Below are 6,387 nucleotides of genomic sequence, written 5' to 3' on the forward strand. Positions count from 1 at the left end.
GGTGGCTCGCGCACTTCCAGGGTCCAAGACCCTCTCAGTCGCACCGACAAAGGTGCTTCGTCTCTGGGCGGGACAGGGCCGCCGACCGCTATGGAAGTCGAGTCGGGTGGCTCGTGCACTTCCAGGGTCCTCGACCCTCTCAGTCGCACCGACAAAGGTGCATCGTCCCCGGGCACGGACGGGGACGGGCCGGCCTCAGTGAAAAAGTCGAGTCGGGTGGCTCGCGCACTTCCAGTGTCCTCGACCCTCTCAGTCGCACCGACAAAGGTGCATCGTCCCCGGGCACGGACGGGGACGGGCCGGCCTCAGTGAAAAAGTCGAGTCGGGTGGCTCGCGCACTTCCAGTGTCCTCGACCCTCTCAGTCGCACCGACAAAGGTGCATCGTCCCCGGGCACGGACGGGGACGGGCCGGCCTCAGTGAAAAAGTCGAGTCGGGTGGCTCGCGCACTTCCAGGGTCCTCGACCCTCTCAGTCGCACCGACAAAGGTGCATCGTCCCCGGGCACGGACGGAGACGGGCCGGCCTCAGTGAAAAAGTCGAGTCGGGTGGCTCGCGCACTTCCAGGGTCCTCGACCCTCTCAGTCGCACCGACAAAGGTGCATCGTCCCCGGGCACGGACGGGGACGGGCCGGCCTCAGTGAAAAAGTCGAGTCGGGTGGCTCGCGCACTTCCAGGGTCCTCGACCCTCTCAGTCGCACCGACAAAGGTGCTTCGTGTCTGGGCGGGACAGGGCCGCCGACCGCTATGGAAGTCGAGTCGGGTGGCTCGCGCACTTCCAGGGTCCTCGACCCTCTCAGTCGCACCGACAAAGGTGCTTCGTGTCTGGGCGGGACAGGGCCGCCGACCGCTATGGAAGTCGAGTCGGGTGGCTCGCGCACTTCCAGGGTCCTCGACCCTCTCAGTCGCACCGACAAAGGTGCTTCGTGTCTGGGCGGGACAGGGCCGCCGACCGCTATGGAAGTCGAGTCGGGTGGCTCGCGCACTTCCAGTGTCCTCGACCCTCTCAGTCGCACCGACAAAGGTGCATCGTCCCCGGGCACGGACGGGGACGGGCCGGCCTCAGTGAAAAAGTCGAGTCGGGTGGCTCGCGCACTTCCAGTGTCCTCGACCCTCTCAGTCGCACCGACAAAGGTGCATCGTCCCCGGGCACGGACGGGGACGGGCCGGCCTCAGTGAAAAAGTCGAGTCGGGTGGCTCGCGCACTTCCAGGGTCCTCGACCCTCTCGGACGCACCGACAAAGGTGCTTCGTGTCTGGGCGGGACAGGGCCGCCGACCGCTATGGAAGTCGAGTCGGGTGGCTCGCGCACTTCCAGGGTCCAAGACCCTCTCAGTCGCACCGACAAAGGTGCTTCGTCTCTGGGCGGGACAGGGCCGCCGACCGCTATGGAAGTCGAGTCGGGTGGCTCGTGCACTTCCAGGGTCCTCGACCCTCTCAGTCGCACCGACAAAGGTGCATCGTCCCCGGGCACGGACGGGGACGGGCCGGCCTCAGTGAAAAAGTCGAGTCGGGTGGCTCGCGCACTTCCAGGGTCCAAGACCCTCTCGGTCGCACCGACAAAGGTGCTTCGTGTCTGGGCGGGACAGGGCCGCCGACCGCTATGGAAGTCGAGTCGGGTGGCTCGCGCACTTCCAGGGTCCTCGACCCTCTCAGTCGCACCGACAAAGGTGCATCGTCCCCGGGCACGGACGGGGACGGGCCGGCCTCAGTGAAAAAGTCGAGTCGGGTGGCTCGCGCACTTCCAGGGTCCTCGACCCTCTCGGTCGCACCGACAAAGGTGCATCGTCCCCGGGCACGGACGGGGACGGGCCGGCCTCAGTGAAAATGTCGAGTCGGGTGGCTCGCGCACTTCCAGGGTCCTCGACCCTCTCGGTCGCACCGACAAAGGTGCATCGTCCCCGGGCACGGACGGGGACGGGCCGGCCTCAGTGAAAAAGTCGAGTCGGGTGGCTCGCGCACTTCCAGGGTCCTCGACCCTCTCGGTCGCACCGACAAAGGTGCATCGTCCCCGGGCACGGACGGGGACGGGCCGGCCTCAGTGAAAAAGTCGAGTCGGGTGGCTCGCGCACTTCCAGGGTCCAAGACCCTCTCGGTCGCACCGACAAAGGTGCTTCGTGTCTGGGCGGGACAGGGCCGCCGACCGCTATGGAAGTCGAGTCGGGTGGCTCGCGCACTTCCAGGGTCCTCGACCCTCTCAGTCGCACCGACAAAGGTGCATCGTCCCCGGGCACGGACGGGGACGGGCCGGCCTCCCCGGCCTCAGTGAAAAAGTCGAGTCGGGTGGCTCGCGCACTTCCAGGGTCCAAGACCCTCTCGGTCGCACCGACGAAGGTGCTTCGTCTCTGGGCGGGACAGGGCCGCCGACCGCAATGGAAGTCGAGTCGGGTGGCTCGCGCACTTCCAGGGTCCTCGACCCTCTCAGTCGCACCGACAAAGGTGCATCGTCCCCGGGCACGGACGGGGACGGGCCGGCCTCCCCGGCCTCAGTGAAAAAGTCGAGTCGGGTGGCTCGTGCACTTCCAGGGTCCTCGACCCTCTCAGTCGCACCGACAAAGGTGCATCGTCCACGGGCACGGACGGGGACGGGCCGGCCTCAGTGAAAAAGTCGAGTCGGGTGGCTCGCGCACTTCCAGGGTCCTCGACCCTCTCAGTCGCACCGACGAAGGTGCATCGTCCCCGGGCACGGACGGGGACGGGCCGGCCTCCCCGGCCTCAGCGAAAGTCGAGTCGGGTGACTCGCGCACTTCCAGGGTCGGAAGCGTCCTAACCCTAACCTCCAGGGCCCTCGACCCAGCCTGCTTAGCCCGAAGGGGTGACTCAGGAGCGGACACCGGGTCGGGACAGGGCCGCCCTCCCTCCTGGAAGTCGGGGACCTCCAGGGCCCTCGACCCAGCCTACCTAGCCCGAATGGGTGACTCAGGAGCGGACACCGGGTGGGGACAGGGCCGCCCTCCCTCCTGGAAGTCGGGGACATCCAGGGCCCCCGACCCTGCCTCCCCTGCCCGAGGGGAGGCCTCCGAGGCGGGCGGGACAGGGCCGCCCTCCCTCCTGGAAGTCGGGGACCTCCAGGGCCCTCGACCAGGCCTACCTAGCCCGAATGGGTGACTCGGGAGCGGACACCGGGTGGGGACAGGGCCGCCCTCCCTCCTGGAAGTCGGGGGACCTCCAGGGCCCTCGACCAAGCCTACCTAGCCCGAATGGGTGACTCGGGAGCGGACACCGGGTGGGGACAGGGCCGCCCTCCTTCCTGGAAGTCGGGGACCTCCAGGGTACCCGACCAAGCCTATCTAGCCCGAATGGGTGACTCGGGAGCGCACACCGGGTGGGGACAGGGCCGCCCTCCCTCCTGGAAGTCGGGGACCTCCAGGGTACCCGACCAAGCCTACCTAGCCCGAATGGGTGACTCGGGAGCGGACGCCGGGTCGGGACAGGGCCGCCCTCCCTCCTGGAAGTCGGGGACCTCCAGGGCCCTCGACCCAGCCTGCCTAGCCCGAAGGGGTGACTCGGAAGCGGGCGCTCGGGACGGTGCGCGGCCGCCCGTGCGTCCTGGAAGTCCTACACTTCCAGGGTCTTCGACCCACCGCCGAGCCCGAGAAGACGCTCGTAAGCGGACGCGAGGGCGGTACGTGGCACACCCCTAGGCCGAAACGAGGTCTCGTGAGCGGACGCGAGGTGTGCGTCGGAAAACATGGAGCTAAAGTCGGGTGACTCGCGCACTTCCAGGGTGTCGGACCTCGTCGCGCGTACCGACGAGGGCGCCTCATCCTGGGCATGAGGTGTGCGGCGAAAAATATGGAGCTAAAGTCGGGTGACTCGCGCACTTCCAGGGTGTCGGACCTCGTCGCGCGTACCGACGCGGGCGCCTCCTCCCGGGCCCGCCACGGGCAGGGCCCCGTCTCAAAAGGGCCGGTAGTGTGAACAGGTGCCATCGGGTTTATAGGGACGAGCTCCTCGCCACTACTTCCATAGCCGTCCCAGGGCAGACAGAGACAAGAGATTCCCGTTAGGTCTGGCCCAGCCTCGGTGTGCGACGAACGAAAGAACCGTTAAAAGAACTGGAACGGTTGGAACGGTCGAAGGGCGTCTGAGGCGAGGCAGCGCCCGGGGCGAACGCGTCGGTCGCGGAGCGGCCAAAAGCTCGCAAAGAGCTCTCTCTTGTACCCGAAAGATGGGAAACCCATATCCGCGTGCCGCCTAGGCGGAAAGATCCGTCCTGGATCCAGGCTACGGCCTAAAAAGAAAAGCTTTCTTGGGTGATGGGAACTCGGCTACGGCCGCAAAAAGATCCGCCCTGGATCAATGCTACGGCTTAAAAACCACCAAAAGATCCGCCCTGGATCAAGGCTACGGCCTAAAAACGGCAATAAGATCCAAAAGTCCCTGGATCTGTAGGCTACGGACGTGAAAAGATCCGCCCTGGATCAAAGCTACGGCTTAAAAACCTGTTAAAAGATCCGCCCTGGATCAACGCTACGGCTCACGAGCCGCTAAAAGATCCTAAAGTCTCTGGATCTAGGCTACGGCCTTATAAAACGTGAGAAAAGATCCGCCCTGGATCGAGGCCACGGCCTCAGAGGTTCGGCCCCGCACGCATACTCTCAAACGCGGGCGCGAACCGACAAAAGCGTAACAAAACGAGTCGGAACCGTCGAAGGATCTCGGCGTCGGCCGTAAAACGGAAACCCCCGGTCGCGGAGGGCCCCCGGCCGTCGGTCGGGCGGGCGCGAGGATAGGTCACCCGAGCGGTCTCGGAGACCCGGAAGCCGGTCGGGCGAGCGGCCGGCCCCGGTGCCTCCTGCCCTCTCGGGCGCACCGACCCCGCGCGCTTCGTCTCGGGCGACGTCGGAAGGCCTCACGGGCGGTCCCGGGAGTCCCGGAAGTCGGTCGGGCGAGCGGCCGGCCCCGGGGCGTCCCTGATTCTCGTGGGGCGCGGACGAAGGAGCGAGCGAGCGTGGAAGTCGAGTGGAGCGGCTTCCAGGGTCCGAGACCCTCTCCGTGTGACAGACGAAGGTGCATCGTCTGGGGCGGGACAGGGCCGCCGACCTCTATGGAAGTCGAGTGGGGCGGCTTCCAGGGTCCAAGACCCTCTCAGTGTGACAGACGAAGGTGCATCGTCTGGGGCGGGACAGGGCCGCCTTCCTCTATGGAAGTCGAGTGTGGCGGCTCGTTTACTTCCAGGGTCCAAGACCCTCTCAGTCGCACCGACAAAGGTGCTTCGTCCCCGGACGGGGACGGGCCGGCCTCCCCGGCCCTTATGGAAGTCGAGTTGGGTTGCTCGTGCACTTCCAGGGTCCAAGACCCTCTCGGTCGCACCGACAAAGGTGCTTCGTGTCTGGGCGGGACAGGGCCGCCGATCGCTATGGAAGTCGAGTTGGGTGGCTCGCGCACTTCCAGGGTCCAAGACCCTCTCGGTCGCACCGACAAAGGTGCTTCGTGTCTGGGCGGGACAGGGCCGCCGACCGCTATGGAAGTCGAGTTGGGTGGCTCGTGCACTTCCAGGGTCCTCGACCCTCTCAGTCGCACCGACAAAGGTGCATCGTCCCCGGGCACGGACGGGGACGGGCCGGCCTCCCCGGCCTCAGTGAAAAAGTCGAGTCGGGTGACTCGCGCACTTCCAGGGTCGACGACCCTCTCAGTCGCACCGACAAAGGTGCATCGTCCCCGGGCACGGACGGGGACGGGCCGGCCTCCCCGGCCTCAGTGAAAAAGTCGAGTCGGGTGACTCGCGCACTTCCAGGGTCGACGACCCTCTCGGTCGCACCGACAAAGGTGCATCGTCCCCGGGCACGGACGGGGACGGGCCGGCCTCCCCGGCCTCAGCTAAAGTCGAGTCGGGTGACTCGCGCACTTCCAGGGTCGACGACCCTACATGTCAGGCCGACGAAGGCGCTTCGTCTTGGGCGGGACAGGGCCGCCGACGATTATGGATCCCAAGTCGGGTGGCTCGCGCACTTCCAGGGTCACGGACCCTCTCACTCTTACCGACGAAGGTGCGTCGTCCCGGCCGAGTCCCGGGCCGGGCCCCGTCCAGCAGGGGACGGTAGGGTGAACAGGTGCCATCGGGTATATAGGGAAGAGCACCTCGCGACTCTCCAAGGTTGCGGTAGGCCGGATCTCGGGACCTCTCGAGCCCGGCGAGAGGCCTCGTACGTCAGACACAAATGCCTCGAAAAGTCCCGGGCACGCACACGGAGGTAGTGACGAACGAATAAAACGAATGGCACGTCATCCAAGGAAGGCAAGCACCGGCGTCGGCCGTTAAACGAACCACACCGGCGTCGGCCGTTAAACGAACCACACCGGGCGGGACAGGGCCGCCCACGTCTCAGCCGATATGACCGCCGCCTGGAGTGATGCCCAGCCAACGGAGTATGGTCATGGCCCTGA

The sequence above is a fragment of the Misgurnus anguillicaudatus genome, unplaced genomic scaffold (genome assembly GCF_027580225.2).
Source record: "Misgurnus anguillicaudatus unplaced genomic scaffold, ASM2758022v2 HiC_scaffold_36, whole genome shotgun sequence".
Lineage (NCBI taxonomy): Eukaryota > Metazoa > Chordata > Actinopteri > Cypriniformes > Cobitidae > Misgurnus > Misgurnus anguillicaudatus.